Source organism: Barbus barbus (genome assembly GCF_936440315.1).
Source record: "Barbus barbus genome assembly, chromosome: 17".
NCBI lineage: Eukaryota > Metazoa > Chordata > Actinopteri > Cypriniformes > Cyprinidae > Barbus > Barbus barbus.
Genome location: NC_136745.1, coordinates 18378706 through 18400038, shown reverse-complemented (window position 1 = coordinate 18400038; position 21333 = coordinate 18378706).

The window sequence follows — 21333 nt, the reverse complement described above, 5'->3', positions numbered from 1 at the left end:
GCTAGGTAATGAAGTCCAGTTTGCCGTAAAGACATTTTTTTGCCACGAGTGAGTTGGAAGACATATTGTCTCATAAGTCCAATTCTCATTTTGTGGCAGGGTTTGTGTGGAAGTGCATGCTTTAGTGGACAGTCTTGTTCTGCAATGAGGACTGTTCCAAATCCACACTGAAGCTCTTTTCTAGTCTGGGAGATGAGTGAGAGAATGAGTCCAAAGCTTTGTGATAAAATTGCTTTGGTCGTAAATAAGTTTGGACTGACTGTTTTTTGCCCCTTGATCTCAGGACCATCTGTGCGGAGCTGTCATTCTATCAACACAAACTTCATTCCCTCAATCCACCGCCACATTATTGCAGGGATAAAATAAGGATGAAAAGAAAAACAGTACAACACACAATAGTGTTGGTTCTAAAAACTGTGAAATCACAAAAAGTGCTTTTGTAGGATTGAAGGTGTTTGATTTGATTATGGGGGTAAATTAAATATTTATTTATTTACCCTGTTCCATTCCATGATTTGTAAATGTATAAACCTATTTCCATTTTTTTTTTTGTTTATCCATAAAAAGGACATTTCATAGTGGGCACAGGCTATCAAGCTCCAAAAGGACAAAAAAGCACTACAAAAGCACCATAAGTGGTTAATATGACTTGCAAAATATATTTGCAGTTTTCTGAAGTAACTCCATATTTTTTCAGATAAACTCAAGTCATTATTCATTGATAATTCTTACCTCTGCTGTGGCAAACAAATCAAATATGGTGCCTGTGGTGCACATTTTACATTAATAACATCAAAAACCATTGGTTGTCAAATGTTTAATTACCAAACCTGTGCCATATTTCATTTAATAGCTGCAGTGGAGGTTAAAATAATCAGTTAAGAATAGCTTAAATTAACCACACACTGCATGGAGTTTATTATGTGCTTTGTCCCTTGGCTGCAGTCACTATGAAAAAAAATAAAAAATTTAAATAGTGGAAAGAGTTTATACAACATGATGATGAACTATGAACTATATAATAGGTGAACTATTCCTCTAGTTTGTCACACTGTGTAATATTTAATAACATTTACATTTAATAAATCAAACTCTATTGAAAAATTGATTCATTCTCAATACTGGTCTCAAACTTTTGTACCCAATTTGACAAAAAAACTAAAAGCTGTGAGTTTCAATAGTTCATCACCTCTTCTCCAGCTTTATAAATCTTAAAAGACAGTTTCTGTGGTCAAATGCAAGCCAGTACACTAACTCAAACACAGTTACATTCAAGCCTGAACAATCATTAATAGGAGAGGTAAGAAAAAACAGCATGAAATTGAAATTTACCATTGCTCACGAACCATCCATCCATGCTCCTATCTCCCTATTTCTGCTGATTGATTTGGCGGAGCAGTAAGTGATGATGGTTGGGGAAGCAGAGCAGTAACTCTACATACAGTGTGACAGGCCAAACTGGCGGTGAGCTTCCTGTTTCATCTGTCACTGAGAGCCACTGCCAGACAGGGAACTGATGCAGGGCAGACACACAGAGAGTACATCAGCACTGCAGCCCTGAGCCTGGCCTTTAGCTTCGCCGGCTAATATCTGTGATACGTGACCACGCGTTTCTTTGCGGCAGCCTGCCTGTTTGTTTGTTTGCAAAGATTTATATCTTTCCAAAAGTCATGCATTATGTTAGGGCTCTTCTTTCAAATTAGTAAACAAATGACAAGCTGTTTTGATTAAACAATTCATCAGAATTGATTATACTTAGTATTTGCTGAGAAAAGGCTCAAAATAAAAATAATTCAAAAACATTACTAGTAAAGAGTTATGTTTGTGAAAGTAGATACACTTTAGAAAATGTCTTTATAAAAATGATACTTCAAGCTTGAATTTCACCAATGTTAGGAAATTACATGTCTTATAATCAGTATTTAAAAATAGAGGCAGACAGACAGACAGATAGATAAACAAATAAACTGGCAGCCCTAATGAAGCTTTCTTTTATCTGTGGAAAAAAAGCCAACTAGAGCTTCATCAGCAAGACATTTCCATCTTATTAGCTTTTCATCTGTCACCCTCCCACAGTGAGCAGCTAAAAGTCACATCACTTTACATTTATATCACACCATATCAAATCCAAGTCACAGCTATGATTATAGAACACTATGAGATACAGTAACCACAGTAAATCAGCTTCATAAATACGATTTCTCTTTCTAGATTTCTATTTTATTCATTTGAACTTTTTATTTTAGTTCAAAAAAATTACATTTATTTAAAATAGAAATCTAAAAAAAGATTGTTTTGAATAGACATAATTTATTTTATTTATCAAAGCATTCTGAAATTAAGTATCAAGGTTTCCACAAAAATATTAAGCAGCACAACTGTTTTTAACATTGATAATATTAAGAAATGTTAGTTGAGAACCAAATCGGCATTAGAATGATGGAAGACTAGAGCTATGACTGCTAATAAATTTAGCTTTGCTATCCCAAAAAAAAAAAAGAAAAAAAAAAACTTTTTAAAATATATTGATATATAAAAGTTATTTTAAATTGTGAAAATATTTAACAATAATTGCTTTTTAACAATAATTGTTTTTGAAGTATTTTTGATACAATAAATGCAACCTTGGTCAGCATTAGCAACTCTTTTTAACAAACACAAACACACACACAAATTTTTTGTGTTTATTTTTGTATTTACTTTTTTGAACTGAATACAATTTTTAAACTAACCTCATATTTCATTTGCACACTTTGGTCAAATCTGGAGCATCTGTACAAGTGCTGGTCCTCTCACTGTAACACAGTGGTTCTCAGCCTTGTTCATGAGGCCTCTCTGTTGTGACCTATAATAAGGTCCTTTGATACATTTGAGAGGGATGCTCGGCAGCAGCTGGTGATACATTTTTGCCTCATATGAATTAATCAATTTGTGGAATTCCTGTGAGGCCTTTATCAGAGTCTGGTAAATAGAATACAAATCGGCCCAATTATTCACAGCTTTGCCATCACACGCTCCAAACACAAACAAACAAACAGACACGCAAATAACTCAGGCCGTATCCACATTTCTCGAGATCAGGACCCAAACAAGACACTCTGAGAATTTCACAAACCGGGCTAATCAGCAAATTGTCTCTTTAGAGAACTACAGAGGGGCCCCAAATTCTGAGACCACTAGTGTAAATCTAATTAAATAACATATTTTCATTGCAAATTATATAATCAGCAAAATAATCTGCGTTAAAAGTTGAACTGAAAAAAAAAAAATTCAGAATGTCTTGGTATTTAATTTAGCTTTAATTGACTACAGCCCTCAAGCTGCATGAACTCCATAAGATTGTGTAAAATGTGATGATCATGTTCTCCAGCATGATTTAAGAATGAACAAAAAGAGCATCTTGTGCTTCTAATGGAATCAAGAACAACCGACCATCTGTACACAGAAGATTCCATTTAGTCACCAAGAAATAGAGCAGACTCCTGAATATTTCTTCTTCATTAAGTTCCAATTTTTCTTTAAAAAATCTTAAAACTTTGCTTATTTCCATGTAAAATACACTTGGACTTTAAGAAAATGATTATCCTCATCATAACACATGCTGAGTTAAGTCCAAGTAACACTTTTTCTCATTTGTATATTGTACTATACATATATAGTACATTCATTGATAAATAATAGTTACTTTAATAATAATAATTACAGTGATTATCAGTTCTAACAAACATACAAGCAAAGTGCTTTATCCACTAGAATGCAAATGAAGATGCATGCATGGTCCTAAATTGCTTGGAAAGCCAGTGCAAAGTGCAGTGTTTGTGATAATGCAAGCGCTAAGAAGCACTCTACAAACATTAGAGCTCAGCAACATTGAACCCCTAACGACAAGTAGTCTGAATCTCAGGTGGGCGCTGTGTTTTCAAGTACTTGACCAGCTTACATAAAGAATATTTGGGGTGTTTTTCTTTTTTTAAACACACAAATTAAACTGGTGACTAAACAATACTCTATCAGGACCGTGAACGACAAAACCTTTATTAGAAATGGCAGATCCGCTGGTCCCGTCCAGCCTTCTTGCATCTCCACGCTGCCCGAGCGCCCCCAGGAATTAGCGCTGCCTGAGCACCCCCAAGAGTCTGCTCCTCGCAAGGGCCCTCCTAAGTCTCTGCTGGTTCCGTCCAGCTCTTCTGCATCTCCGCTGGTCCCGTCCAGCTCTTCTGCGTCTCCGCTGATCCCGTCCAGCTCTCCTGTATCTCCGCTGGTCCCGTCCAGCACTCCTGTGTCCCTGCTGGTTCCGTCCAGCTCCGCACCTCCAGAGCGCCCTCAAGTGTCCGCGCTTTCAGAGCGCCCTCAAGTATCTGCGCCTCCAGAGCGCCCTCCTATGCCTCCACTGGTCCCGTCCAGCTCCATGTCGTCAGAGCGCCCTCAAGTGCCTGCTCCTCCAGAGCGCCCCACAGAGCCCGCTCCTCCTCAATGGCTCCAAGAGGGGAACTTCCCCAAGAAATTTTTTTTGGGGGGGGGGCATATACCCTCTGCCTGTGTGGCCGGGCCTAGAGCCAAGGCCACGGAACCCCTTGATCTGCCTTGGCCGCCCGAAAAAATAAGGCCATGGCCTGCCGAGTCCCCGGATCCGCCATAGCCGTCCAAGCTCCCAGTCCAAGCGGCGCGGAGAACTCCCGAGTTTCCAGTCCCGCCATGGACTCCCGAGTCTCCAGTCCCGCCATAGCTCCCCGAGTCTCCTGATCCGCCATGAAGTCACGTGTCGGTTTCCTTTCAGTTCTGTTTTGCCCTTATTTGGTAGTTCCTGTCCTTGTTTAGTTAATTATTCATCCTATTCACCTGTCTTGTATTAATCATCTCGTTTGTTCCTTTGTTTCCGTTCCTTTATAAGTCCTTAGTTCTCCCTTAGTCTTTGTCTCAGCTCAATGTTTAATAAATGGATATGTGTGTTGATGCCTACTTCGTTCTCCTGATCGTTTGTTCTTTATTTATTAAAACCACAACCGGTAACACTTAACAGATACACACAGATAAACAGAACAACAGACAGAACAATAGATAGATAGATAGATAGATAGATAGATAGATAGATAGATAGATAGATACACAAAACTACAGACAGATAAACCGAATGATAGATAGGCAGATAGAGTATTGAATGACAAAATGATAAAACAACAGATAAAACAATAGATGGGTTGACAGACAGACAAAATGATAAACAGAATTATAGAATGACAGATATATATGACAATAGATAGAACAACAGAACGATAGAGCGACAGAAAGAAACCTTTGTGGCCCTGGATGGAATAACAGTTTTTTTGTTTTTTCCCAGAAGACAATGCCTGTTGAATTTCTTTGAATTGCAATTCAGTAAATCCCTCTTTCTGTCATTCCAGTTCTACTTCCTGTTTGGTGCGGCCTATTCAATTCAAATTCAAACACATGAATGGAAAAGGCAGCCAATTCTTCACTTCTGAAATTTGCCCAACCCTGGGCAGGATATGGATTAGGTTGTATGGTAGAAGGCCAAATTTAAGAATGAGCATGAATTGTATGCGTTTGGATAAGGGCCACAGCGCTGGTCACGATCATAATATATTAGCCAAGCATAATTTTAGAAATAAAAGAGTGCGGTGAACAAAAAGGTCTACCTGGCGATGAATACACTGTGTATTGTGTCTGCGGGTGTGTGTTTGTTGGCCTGTTTACGAATGCATGGACTTTTAAATCAGCCTACTGTTATTTGTGCTGAGCAAGCAGACCACTCAGTGACTCTGTAAAGAGAGCGAGAGAGATGTTTGCTCACATCATTACGCTATATACTCCAAAATTACATATCAGGGAAATATCACCTCTCCAGCAGAATGCAGGACTGTATTATCCAGCATCTCAGCAATATCATGAAGAACGGGTCGTGACTTTCCAATGAATTCTGAATAGTTTAGTACGTAAGCCCAATCTCCCGCTTTTTACAAACACGTGATTGCACACACGGCTGCTTCATACTTCATCGCGCACATACAATGCTAACTAGCATATCTGCGGCGGAGTTAAACCGCTCAAACTCTACCTTGGATTTGTGCCTCTATGACAAATCACAGTGTGTACATCAAACTTTGAAAAAAAAATCTGATTTTTGGAGCTAAAACGGCACAGAAAACTAAAGCTATTACCCTGCGCACATTCTCTGCAAAGCTTCTTACAGTGCAGAGATACACTTAGCGTACAAGACCCCTCGGAGGAAGCTAATCCACACTGGGAAAACGTAATCGCGTGTTAGGTGATCAAACACACAACGAACCTCCACCAATATGAAGTGTAAAAGCTGAAAATCCACAGTAACTAATCTTGTTAGCTTGGCTCCCAACCAGTCAAGGACTTCAGCAATATACAGTAAAAGTGTTTTTCCTTTCCTTTATATATTATTTTTTTAAAGTGCTCGGTTCCCTCATTTATTCCAGCTTCATTATATAAGCAGAAATTGCCTTATGTAGACTGCTTTTGAAATGCGCCAGTTATGGTAAGACATTGCTGCTGATGTTCCTCAAAAGACATTGAATTAAAATGGAGACAGAGCTGTTTGCTGCATTCAATCTATTCAATTTATAGTAAGAACGCTGGAAAAAAAAACAAAAAAAAACACTAAAACAAAGAGCACTAACAAGTGCTCAGAAAATGAGAATCCCAGCAGGTTCCTTAAATTCAAACGTGAGTAACCTTAAGTGTGAATAGAGATGTGCTTAACTCCTCTCCCTCTCTTTCTGTCTCTTTCCTTTGCTTGATTAAACATACTTGAATAGCTACACTCAATGGCTCAGTGTGGTAGCTCAGGGTTGCAATGTCCAGCTCTTGACATGCTGTAATTTCTGGATGTTTAATGCTTGTTTGGTCAGGCAGAAAGGTCATGGTCGGTCAGCAGCTCGAGAGACCTGGTCTCCAATAAAGACAGCTTAATTACCATGTAAATACCACCGCAGGGGTGGGCCTACGCTCCGGCAAACTGGAAGGGGTTCCTGCTTTCATGGTTGTTTGACAGATCAAAATCTTCACAGACTACCCATAGTTCCTCACATGTCAGGCCCGCAGCAGCACGGCAGTTGTATGAAATTATTACCTTGAACAACTTTATTAATGTTACGTAGTCAAGCTGGAGAAGAGGTGTAAGTAATTTTAATGCATGAACTTGAAGTATTTGGTAGCATTTTACATTATATTGCCTATAACGCAAATATTACATTAACAAAATTCATTGTAAATACAAGAAGCTATATAATATAATTATTTACTGCGCATGTTGTTCCATTATAATTTTACACAGACTCTTTCTGCAGATTATGATTACACCAGTAGGTGGCGAGAAGTGACTTTATAGTGTCTTAATGAGTGTGTCATTTCAATCATTCACTCAATCCATTTGTTCAAAAAGGTAGATTAATTCAGGAACCAAACAGTGATTGTCTTTACATTAAACCATAACGGCACAAAACACACTAAAGTTCAAAGGTTTTGTGATTCTTTTGTGTTTTTGGAATTTTTTTTTTTTCTCAACAAGACTACATAAAAGAAAACAGTAATACTGTAAAAATATTCTTACAAACAACCATTCTATTATATTTTAAGTATACTTTATTTAAAATCTAAAAACTGAATTTTCAGCTTTCAAAAAAAAAGTGTCCTTAATGTCACTAATGAAAATAGTGGTGTTGCTTAAAATTGTTGTGGAACATTTTCTTTGATAAACAAAGTTCAAAAGAGCAACATTTACTTGAAATAGAAAATGTTTTTCGTTCTTTATATATTTACTGTCACTTTTGATTAAATGAATGCATAATATATATATATATATATATATATATATATATATATATATATATGTGTGTGTGTGTGTGTGTGTGTGTCTGTATATACATATCTATTATATAAATTAATTTTAATGTAAAAAAAAAAAAAAAAAGACTTTTGGGTATACAAATAATCTGAAAGAGTTAAATGCAGCCCCAGAGTTGCGTGCAGAACACGAGTGATGTTTTCTTATGAAATCATGTTGTGTTTATTAGTTTTGCTTGGGGTCTACTAATTACATTACCATTAACACTACTCAGATGCTGTGATCAAAACTATTAAAGTACATTCACTCTATTATACGATACATTCAACAACAATGCAAAGCAATGCAAGAAATTTTAATTACTTGTGCATCATTAAACGGTTTGTGTTGCTTAGTAACGAAAATAAATACACTAAAAATAATAAAGTGTAAAGAACTTGGTGTCTTAAAAAAAAAAAAAAAAACTTCTCAGTTTGGTGATTTGTCTTGCAGCAAAGCACATAACGTTGATTATCCACATTTGGATTTATTTCTTCAATGTCTGCATTCTGAGTATATTTGTGTCTGTGTGTAGCTGAGTAAACAAAACCCCGATAGAGAAAACTAGTTTATTATGCCAGCTTTTCATTTCAGCCTCCTTCAAACAAAACAAAAATATGCTTGTTCCATAAGTTTATGACAGAAACAATGGATCATGCAGAGGCTTTCGAACGGGTGGCTCTGACAAAGATAGTGATCAATAATTGTCTCTTCAAGTGTTCTTTCATCAGTCTTTCTCTAGTGGCAAAAAACAGCGGCCCACAAATCTAAGGCACGGACGGTTATGTTTATCCCGCCACGCTACTTAGCGAGAATAATGCAATTGTCTGGTTTATAGGTGCACCCCGGTGGGTGGAAATCCGTGGGGCTATGGCCTGAACATTGTGCGGTTCGGGCCCTCTCACAGGACCCTCCGAGACCCTCAATCTGGACCATTATGTGGAGAATTCCTCTGATATGAAGAAACCCCAAAAGAACTGTGGCTAATCCAATTTGAGACACTTGACTGGCAGAGCTAATTACGGCGCGAGGGCATTGTCCACACACGGGGACCAGCGGGTCGTGCTGGCATACTGAAGGGAGACAGCTGGGCGAGCTGAATGCGTACAAACGCGCATCATGCTAGAGAACCGTGCGAATGCTAATTTTCACTAACACATACTAATCCACCACAAAGGAGGATGCTTGCATTATCCGCATCTTGAAAAGTCTCTCAGCGTCTTTTTGTGTCGAAATATGTTCCCAGTTCATTTAGGAGGATAAGACAGAAGGGGAGGAAGGAATGAAAGCGTTTTCATTGCACGTATCAGAGTCTCCGTCACGTTGTTTTTGCAGACATGGCTCAATTTAGCGATCCAGCTAATTGGGTCTCATTGTTACGATAATCTATTCAGATTGTGGGCCGGTCTTTCATCAATGAGTCTTTATTTTTCAAAGACCGTTGGACGAGCACACGCATACGTTCTCGGCAGCCGTTTGAAGCTGCTGTTTTTTTTGTCCTGAAGGGTTCCCTGCTTGTGGTCCCTCTCTATTGATGTGTGATAACAGGATTCCGCCATAATATCGCCAAATATTATTGTGAACGAGAAAAGGGCTTATACTGCCGTCTTTACACAGACCAACAGGATTTGCATGTTTGTGCAAGTCATTGTGGGCCTTCGCAGTAGTTTATGTGGCAACATACTACAATTTCCATTATGTTGCCTGAGTGGATTTGTATGTGTTTTTGTGTTGTGAGTGTGTCTGTGTGAATAGCACTTGCCTAATGTAGCTTTAACTGGATTTCCATACCACTTGACTGCATCGCTAGAGACATATGGGCTTTAAAACACATACAAAACCTTGCAACTGCTCTGAACATTTGTTACAGACATGCAACCTCTTGCTTTTTCTCTCACACTCTCAAAACGATTGGGTGCACATTTGTGGAGTGCTGCACATTTAAAGGCCATTCGGTACATAATTCACAAATAAATACCTACATATATGGAAACTACACATTGGCATGATATATGACTATGGTTAGCTGTGGCCTAAAGCCAAACTTTTTTAGTAAACATTAAGGCCTATAGGTATTTTGAACAGACATCAATCATAAACACGTCAGAAGCTCATATATGCACGTGCCATTCAAGTTCATGTTATTAATCAATATGATGAATAAAGCTCTCAGCCAATATAAAAAAATACATTTTTTTTTTTATTACATTGGAAAGTTTTCGAAACTCTGAAACTTCCTCTCATACCCAAGACTTTTTACAAGATGATGCGAGTTGTAATATATATTGCTTTTCTTCTTCTTCTTTTTTTTAATAAGCTCACAATTGTTGAGATTATTGTTGGTCAATTGTCGTTCATCTAATGCAATAAAGCCCCACAACTTACAATAACCTCAACAGACAGTCAATGGTCCTGAGGGATGTTTTTTCAGGATAGAGAGAGTCGCCTCACATATTGGTCATCTTTTTCTGTCACATCATATAAAACGCACCCACCACTGACCAGGTCACCACACACACACAGAGATCTGTACAATATGTATGTTAGTAGCAGCAGACCAAGAGATGACATTTCCCAGTTGGATATCCAATAACCCCCATGACCCCTCAGGTGAGGCCTCCTTTGTATGTGTGTGTGTATGTGTGTATAAATTCAGTTCAGATTATATCATATTGGACCTGTGCAGGTTGTTGAGACATGGAATCCCTCATACACTTCCTCTTCATCTATAGTCTATCTATCTATCTATCTATCTATCTATCTATCTATCTATCTATCTATCTATCTATCTGGATGGATGGATAAATATATTTATTTTAATTGTTTGCATGGAACAATGAAATTATACAGATATTTAAACATGTAGCATTAAAAACTAAATAATAATCAATCAATTAATCATTTTTATTTTCTTGCTTACAGTTACAATTATTTAAACAATTATTAAAAACAAATGTATTGCAGTGTCTTTTAACTGAAGCCATGGTACACAACATAATGTATAATGCTGGTGATAAATTCTTATATTCATAAGCCATGATATCAAAAGTGACATCGTGGATGTTACTATCTCAAGCATAAAGTGAATAATGAGCTAGTAGTATCAAACATGTAGGCCTTTTTATTATTTTATACGGACAAGTAGTGCATACAATGTTAGAGACGCCAGGTTATGTATCCCTAAACAGCACAGGCTTAATAACTTAAAGAAACCATAATGCATTGATCAAATATAGTACCTCATTAAAACAACATATAGAAACAAACGAGCATCCAGAGTGAACTGGCATTAGTTGTTCATGTCCTCCATCTCTTGGAACTAAGTCAACTCTTTAAATAATTCACTTGCAGGAGGCTGAGATTGAAGTAGTTATGTAATGCATAGGCAAATGAGCGCTGCCTTCTGAAATAACGAGGTTGTATATAAAGGCGTTTGATACAAGAACCTGTTATTTCACAAGCCAGATCTTGTTTGTATTGATTCTCCATTTAGTGTGGTTGCCTATTTAGGAACCAAGAGGCAAAAATCTTATTTCAACAGTTAAATTTGGTCGAATTACATTTTAAACACATCAACTATGCACCAGTTACGTGTGCATCAACCCAATTTAAACATAAAAATGAGGTTGTTTACTCAGTGGGGAGAACTTTTTTTTTTTCCTCACCACTGCCAAGAACACATTTAGAACAATAAGTAGCCTTGTTAGTATGCTTCCTGTTTTGTTTCATTCTGGATCATGTTACCGTTTAGTTATAAAAGGTGAGTTATCTTCGCCTGATGCACTACAGGTCAATCAATATTGCTGTGTTTGTGAAAAATTAACATGCATTTTTTCCCAGATGATGTTTTCTTGCATAAATGCCAAAAAACAAACTGCACAAATCAGTGTCAATAAGCAGGCTATCTAAGAATATACCACAAATATACCACTCATTTTAAAAATAATTTAAAAACACTGATCATTTTTTCTTGCACTTACAAATAGTATTGTATTAGCAGACATTTTTCTTGCCACAATATCAGAGGTACCTAGCAAATACCATTGTATATAAATATGACAACTCACTGTACTGTGTGTGTACATCTTGGTATTCTTTTCTGATAGAATTTAATAAAATAATTATGTTATTTCAAACATGCATGCCTTTCTTTCTTCAAAAGAACACAATATAAGATATACTGACTATTATCTTCTGCCTTCCACAGAAGAGAGAAAGTTTGGAATGATGTGAGGAGAGGGTGAGTAAATGATAACAGGATTTTCTTTTCTGGGTGAACTAACCTGTTGAACTGAACACGTTAATGCTTAATAATGTGTTTTGAGTGTATATGTAAGAGAGAGACCTGATTAAAGTTCCTGCTGGTATTTCTGTTGATAGTGACAGTGACTAAAGGCTGTACGTGACACACTGTCACCAAAGCACCGACAACTGTGAAAGGAATTGGGAATATTGTCATAATGAGTGTGATAGCAGAGGGTTCCTTGTGCTCTCACACCTTCACACCATCATACACCTACACAACTAGTCCAGCTCTTTCTCTTCCTTCTTTCTATCTTCCTTTGTTTCATTTCTAATGAACACACATGTTGCACAGGTACACATGCCATTGCTACATTTAGGTGCTATATAATATATGTGCTATATTAATACATATTTATGTAGTCAGGTATATTTTAGCCTATTTGTTACCACATATACTTTTAGGTTAGCCCAAAAACACTTTTTTTCACAATCATACCATACAAGACTTCGAACCAAATGCTGTGAACTGATTGAGAAAAATCAGTTTAACTACAGAGACAGTATTGTACATTTGAGCCAAGAGGAAGAGAAGGAAGAAAGCGAGTGAAATATGATGGTGCGGATGGTGGCGGTGAGTCGTGGGACTTTGTCAGTGAATAAAACATGCTACACCTCGCCGTCCTGAACTGACTCCTGCTCTAGTTTCAGTCTAACCTTTTGTAAGAGTTGTAGACACCTGCATTTATTCATAAATCCCTAAGATTACAGGGAGCCTCATGCAAATCACCGCATCCTTACGATAATTAGGTTAATAGGTCCCCCTTGATATCTGTGTAGCCTATTAAAACGATTACTAACAAAGTGCACACATAATAGCCTCGGTTTGATATGCACTGCTATTGTTTATTACCAGTATGAAGCCACGCGTTTATAATAATGATTTACCGCTCTGAAACATAGCTACTTAACGTTAGCCTGCACTTATGAATAAATTACATTAATGCATATCTTGAATATGCATAAGTGCACTGAATCCCTATATATACTGAAGTGTTATGAGTGTGCATACTAAAAATAAAATAAAATGGCAGGAATTTCATTCAAATTTAAGTGCACAGTGGTAAAAAGTGATGTTTCCATCCCTCATGAGACTGTCGGATATTATCATGCTTCACAAGTACAGGGTCTCTTCCTCTCGCTCCTCTAATATGGAAATGAGTCACACAGGCCAGTCATAAAGCCATACTTTTTAAACTACACACACTGGCACAAGCTTTTGAAGGTTACGGGTATAGAGAGACAGAGCCTATCATGAAAATGTGTGTATCTGAATGAAAAACCTTAAAACAACAAAGTGGCGGGTCAAGCGCTGTCTGGTCCTCGTAATGCACATAACAGTAATAGCCTCGAGGTGAATTATAAAAATAAGAACAGACGTAAAGCTTTTGGTTCTCTTCCGAGATTAATCCTTCAAATAATTCCAATGTAATCGGATGGGAATGAGAAATTGAGTGCAAGACCGTCGAAACGAGTGTGAGTGAGTAAAGAGAGAGAGAGAGTGAATAATCTGGTTATTTTTGAAAAGGCAGATATATAAAATGACACCTCGGTTACAGTAATTCCAAGTGCAATAAATTATTGCTGCATATGATTTCTATTTATAACCCTTGGGCCATCATTCAAAAGCATTCATTCATACACTAAAAATATCATTAGAACTATCTGTCTAACAAAACGTCTATCCACATGTCCACGGAGGAACGCTTTAATTCTTCTGATATCTTTCAGAGAAAATACATTTCATTACATGACAGGCTGATCCGATACTATTAACGTCTTTATATCACCTGGCTGTTTGTCATATTTTGGATGTGTGTGTGTGTATATGTGTGGTTACAGATAGGAGAATTGTGTTGGTTGTACCACTAAGAGCACTACTGCCAGATCAATTTAGCTTCACGGCTCCACCAACGAGCAAGCCAAAATAATAAACATGCAGAGACAAACACAGAGCGGGTGTAAGTGACAAGAGCAAAGTAGCACCATCGAGACATGAAAGCCGCCCCTTCCTGCTCCGGGGTGTCTCCATCTGCAATGGCAGCCTCTGAATCACAAATAGCCTCTAAATTATTCACCTTTCTTCTTAAGTACTGCTAAATATTTACTTGTCGATTAATTTGTAAACACGTTCTCAACTCTTTTCTGAAGCATAATCCCCACGTCTCCCACCCCTCGTCTGACAAGTTCTCTGAGGGATCACAACTCCTTCATAATGAAGGAAGACAGAATAAAATGTGTAACTCACGATTTTACTGTGTAAAGTTATCAATTTATTATCAAGCGGGTCGTTTTCAATGCCTGCACTGATTTGCCATCCGACAAGGGAAATCAAGATTGTTTTGTCAAGTGTCCTGATTGACTGATTCATTGCGACAGAAATTAATTAACTTTTTATCTTCAATATTAAATATATCTGAATTCATATTTAAATGTAATAATAATATATGCATTTATGCTGAATATTATTATGAAATATTTACATTTCATGGTAATATTCTGCATATACTGTACATATTACTTTTATGATTGTCTTCCAAAAAGACAGTTATTTCTATCAAAAATTGGGTTGTTTTTCACATGTAGAAGATGACAAATTCTATACAAAATTATATATTCAATTACATAATTATTCAATAATAATAATAATGTGCATTGATACTTGATTTGTATATTACAGTTAACTATTACAATAGTATAACAATATTACAGTTGTAAATAATCTTTATTTTCTTCATATTCATAGTAGTATAACTGAATTTAAATGTAATCACAAAAACAAGTAAACACAGCAAACCTTGAATAATAATAATAATAATAAATAAATAATAAATGCTGTTTAAAAGGAAATTAACTTTTTCCAAAAAACAACAACACTCACAATTTTATATATATATATGCATGCATACATGTATATTTATATGTGTGTGTGTGTATTTTTTTATTTGTGAGATCTAAAATAACTGCATTAAATTGTCAGTCCGCCCCAACATCAAAGTGTGTGCCTTCACCTGCTCTGTTTTTAAGGTGAATGGCTGTTTGACAGTCTCTCCTGTCTGTCTGTGTATGTGTGTTTGTGACAGATCAATACACACTGGAGAGTAAAGGGTCTGAAAAGTTCCACAATGCACCTTCAGTAATCTCCATTAGCTACTCAAACTCACTTTGCATTGATTCCCACACACACCCCAACCATCACCGGAGATCAATAACACACAGACACACACAAATGCACACACACTCTCGTAAACGGCCAACAAAAATAAAACCCAAACTCTTCCCCAATGTCTAAAAGTGATTCTTTCATTTGAAACCCACATTAAAGCACTTGGTTTTCCTAAAAGGCAGACTAAGGTCGATATAGAGAAAAATGGTGCGTCTATATTCTCAGTATGTTCAAAGTATGCATTCAATTCAAAGAAAAATGCACTTCTCGACTCTTGAAGGCTTCAAACATGTTCTGTGGTTATGCTGGCGTGTAGTATAAATACATTCCCAGACATCATAGAGTACATCCGGCTTGTTGGCACCATCCTTTATGTGTGCTCTTTGACTTTTGACATACTAATAATAGCCAGGTCTTCTTAAAAAGTGCAATTCAACCACAATAATTAGCTGCATTTGGTGCTTTTAAATTTGAAAGGAGACACTTATCTTACATAGTTCTCCTAATTGTATTCTTCAACTTTGAATCTGACGGCTCCTCAGCTCCCGTGGTCTCATGAGACAGAAAAGTCTCCACCGACTGCACACTTCAGAATCTCAGCAGATGCAATATGTCATCTGCATATTGTTTGCCTACATATTCTGCCATCCTACTCATTTGACATACTACTTTTTGCATAACGGGTAGCAGAAAAAAGTATGCATAGTCTTATTTACAACTGTTACATTTAATCAATGACCCTGAGTGAACGCACCGTGCACACATACTGCCAGAAATCATCTTTTCTGTGTAATATTACAGAAATAAAACTTCCCGCACATCAGCAATTTTTACAGAATGCTCCTTCTGCTCTGAAAGGTCATCGTGCATTACGTTCCTATGTTTCCTGGCAGCGATCAGTTTAGACTGAGTTCAGAAAGATCAGGCATGTGGAAAGTCATTAACTACTTTTCATACAGACAGCAGCAGACTGAGTATGAATATTAGAAACAATATTAGAAACAAAGCTTATGTTCCTATATAGATGAGCACAGTATGAAGGAAAAACAGACTAACAGGAAGCATTAAACTGAAAAAAAGCCTGCAACACACTTTCAGATATCAATTCAGTTATTTTTTCATTTTGATCACGTGCATGTCAGATGGTCATTCCATGAATTATCAATGTGATCAATAACAACTTATCGCCTGGTTGATTGACAGTTCTGAGTTATTATTCAGTACTGCAATGATGAATGAAGAACATATGGCATTATTACCGATACTATCATCTAACACACACACATTCACAGAATTTCATTTCAGACAATAAAACAGAACGGTCTCATCCTAAAGGTGTCTGATTTCAAGGGGATTCATTTTACCAGCAGCTCTTAATGCAGTTTGATTGAATGGCATTTTACAAGATAACTGCAAATGTTAAAATGTTAACTTAAAATGTTAGAAAGGGCTTTTCTAACTTATCATCGTCCCTGAAAATCTCTGAAAATAACCCAAAGGCCTAAGATCTAACAATATACACACACACACACACACTTAGCTATTTTCACACTATCAGTCACACATAAGCTCTTTGTTACAGAAGATGAAATATGAAATGCACTGTACAGACAGATCTACTTGTGGGAAAAATAGTCAAAGGGCAAACATATCTATATTTGTAGCAGGGTAATTGCACCAATAAAATACTGCTTTGATTTCTGATAAAAGCATACCAATAAATGAGACTAATTTACATAGACAGAAGGCATGCTTGTCCTGAAAAGAACGCCAATTCCATCATTTAATGGGTTATACTTTATAGTCTATCCATCACAAACTAACAATGAATTTGTTTAAAGCATTAATTTAGGTTTGTTTATAAATATTTTTGTCAATTGTTAAGGTGTGTTTATTCATAATACATTGTTTTTTAATTTATACAACTTGAAACTGAAAACAAGAATTAGTATAAGAATTAATAAATAATAATTAAAATAATTAATATTTAGAAATATATATATTTCCCTTGAGGTTCCCTTGAGATTTTCCTTTTTTTGGGGTTGTCAATTGATGAGTAAAATGAGGTCTGTGGTACGCATAATTTGTCGATAGTTGGATGTTTTTGTGGTACAACGTAACATTTTTATTGTAGGTAACTATTACAAACATATGATCTTAGAATATAAAACACAGCTGCTTTAAAATTAATGTTTTATATATGTATATATATATATATATATATATATATATATATATACATACATACATACATACATACATACATATCCACACACACACACACACACACACACACATTTACATACAAGTCACATCACATCAGTGTGCCTTTAAATAATGGCCTAACAATTTCACCATTGTATTCCTAAAAGGCATATCTCCTTACACAAACAAACATTGCTTTTGGTCACCACAGGCAACATATCAGCACCAGTGTAGTAGGAACACTAGTAAGTCTGCCAGGGCATTTCTGTAATATTTCCCAGTTAGTGATACGGGCCATTTATCACCGTCACACTCTCTGTAGTCTTGCTTCGTGCAAGCAGTCGCCGAGATAAGGCCGTGGACTTAGGAAAGCTACGGAGCTATTTTTAGTCAGATGCTGGCTCAGCTGTAGCCTTACTCCCTCACAAAGGCAAATGTTTGGACTATAAAACTGACATAAATGTTATACATTAACATTATTAACTGTTATTTAAGCACCATGTAATGAAAATGCCCACAACAAGTAGGCTATACCTCTCCTGCAGATGTTTACAACAAAAAAGGCAGTGCAAAGAGTATGTGTCATGCAAATGTATGTGAGGACGCCCCATGAAAGGCAATACTTCTTCCCCTCTCAGCGCTCGGGGGTTTGTGTGTTTAGAAATGAATAAGCCCTGCATAATGTTGTCTTCCTGAGAGCGCTTGTAGTGTGTTTATCCGTTTTGATGAATCATTTGGCACAGCTAGAGCAGCGAAAAGAGGCCATAGCTCCTGTTTTCCCACTAAGTTTGAAGCTCGGTATGTTGGCTTAGGACCGCAGCAGTAGCTGCTGGCCTCAGAATCGAAAACGCATATGTTAAAATGATGCGTCACCTAGCTAAAAGCGACTCTTGCGATGCTTGGAGGAAGTTCCAACGTGATTTACCAAATCACCTGCCCCCGTTTCTTACTTTTATCACGGATAAACTCCAGCAATGCATTTGAAATAAATATCTGCTAATCACATGTATCTCGACGAGGAGAGAAGCCAAAGATATGACTGTTTATTTCTCCCAACGTGTAGTCGTAAAGGTTTATAAGTCATTAAACTTAATGATTGGCATAATGAGGTTGGGATGCTGCCTGAAGGGGGGCCGGAACATCAGGTGGAATTACCATCAGAAGTTCTTCTACACACAGTCACACATCACGCACTCTCTCACACACACACACACACACATGAGTCGGCAGCCGTCGATAGCTGGAGTCGGTCTCGTCAGGATGATAGCGAGGGCTATCATTACTCGTCAACAAACAAAAGGAAAGGGAGCGGAGAGACAGACGAGAGTGAGGTAGAGAGAGAGGTAAAGAAAGCGAGACAATTCGAGTGGACAGCGAGCTCGCAAAGCACTGTCAGCTTTGAGGAGACGTGACAGATCACCAGATATCAAAGACACGTGTAGATGTGAACGTCTCATTACCAGATCCATCTCCTCCTTCAACAGCTATTTATACCGACTTCTCATCGCTGTCATCAGTTTTGTTTGTTCCTATTGTCTATTACTGCCTTTACTGCTAATTTTGTCTCGGCTTGATTATTTTCTTTGCCACACTTTCATGTTTCGCAATAAATGAAATGTGTCTTGAACACGTCTCGCCGACTTTGGAAAAGAGGGCCGATGGGCTTATTGTCATTTTTGAGGTTCGTTTCATCGGTTGTATGAAATATGCGACAAATGGACGCTGCTACAGTATGTTTGTGGTTATGTTTTGAGGAGCATATTATGGAGTGTAGATTAAAGTTTGTGAAAAACTGTTTTCAAGCATTATTAAATTTTTCTTAGGGATATTTCACCCAAAAATGAAAATTTTGTCATGTCAAAAAACAAAAAAAACAAACAAACAAAACATAGATTTCTGTGTCCTGCAGCAGAAAGTAAGAACACAGGTTTGGAAAGACATTGTGGGAGAGTATTTTCATTTTTGACTATACCTTTAAATGTTTAAATTTGTTCAGATTTATTGCAAAAAGCCAGAAAAAGAGCTAAAGAAATTATAATATTAACATTGATAATAATAAGAAAAGTTTCTTAAACACCAAATCAGCATATTCAAATTATTTCTGAGGGATTACTTGACACTAGACTGTAGTAATGAGTGCTGAAATTTCAGCGTTGCCAGAAATTTTATTTAAAAATATATTAAAATAGAAAACAGTAATTGTCAATTGTAATGATATTTCACATTATTACCGTTTTACTGTATTTTTTAATGAAATAAATGCAGCTTTGGTGAGCATAAGATACTTCTTTTTAAAGCATTTAACAATTGTACTGAGCCCAAACCTTTGAAGAGTACAGATCTTTTCTAGTTTCACTCTTTTATATATGGAAAATATGTAAATAAAATGAGTTAAAAATGGAAACTCCTTTTGACTTTAAGGGAACGTCATCTGAATCCCTGAAAGCCAGGGACAAGAACATTCCAGAGACAAGGGAAATCATGAGCCATTTCACCATCACAACTGTGCACACACAGGCAAAAAAGAAAAAGTACAATCCAGCTTCATCCTTTTATTATTTAAACTGATTATTTATTAGTTATTAATTTTTACAATAATTAAGAAATTAATTAACAACACACATTACAGATGAACAAAATATATAAATAGCCAAATGAAAAATCAGCAGAAACATGAGACAAATAAAACCCTCACATACGCACACACAGGTTGTTAGTATATAACCCCTGTCTTGTGATTAATGATATAATTAGCTCTATTCCATGCAGTGCACCCACTAGGCTTTTCAGAAATGCCCTAATGGACCGAATACCATACACATGAACACATACACATTAAGCATGTGCAATATAACGGAACTTCACATGTACATATACAGCAAACATGCCAAACAGTCATTTCTAGAACTAATTGCTTCTTTGCTTCATTGTTGTCCCTTGGGTGAAAAAAAAAAAACACACAGTCTAACAAGGCACAATCACTCCATTTCTTAGGCACATTGTGCTCATAAGGACTGTGTTTACATACTGGTATGACTCCACAGCAAATGTGTAGGTTTGGTTTTAACACTGGTAATGACATTTTAAATCGATCAAAGATGCACAATGTCTCCACTTCCTGTAAACTGCCAATTACCGTTGATCAACTCTTCTGGTTTACAATTAGTATTTATGAAAGTACCTGTACATTACCTTTTGTACACTTTCTTTCTGAACAATAGATTGCAGGATACATTTCTATGAAGCACAAAATATAAATAAATAAATACGTTTTTTTTTTTCATACATTACAACATTAACTCATTTTTATAGAATCATAAAAGCAATATCACACAGTGGTGCTGTTCTTCTGAATATAAATACAAACACTCGTGAGAATGTCTAAGTAATTTCATTCAGTCACATCTGTGATTTCTATAAATATAGATTATTATAGTCTTGTAGCTTGGGTACAATATCATACAATTTTCTACCCAAATGTATGCTCATTCTGAACAGCTTCTCACTTGAGGTCAGCTCTCTTTGAGAGTACAATACTCTTGAATATTTTTTAATGGTTACAACTTGCAATAGTTACAAAGAGCCATTTTACAGATGAAAAACTTTGACTCAGACTGATTTGGCGGTAAGCTAAACTTGGCCAAAAGTATAGGCAGAAGATACAGTGAGAGGCAGCTAAAAAAAAATATTAAATATATAAAAATACAGGGCCGTCAGGAGAAGTCAGACTGTGTCTGCAAAAACCCGCCATGACAAGACAGGCATAGTGAAACGCTCCAATAGCTTT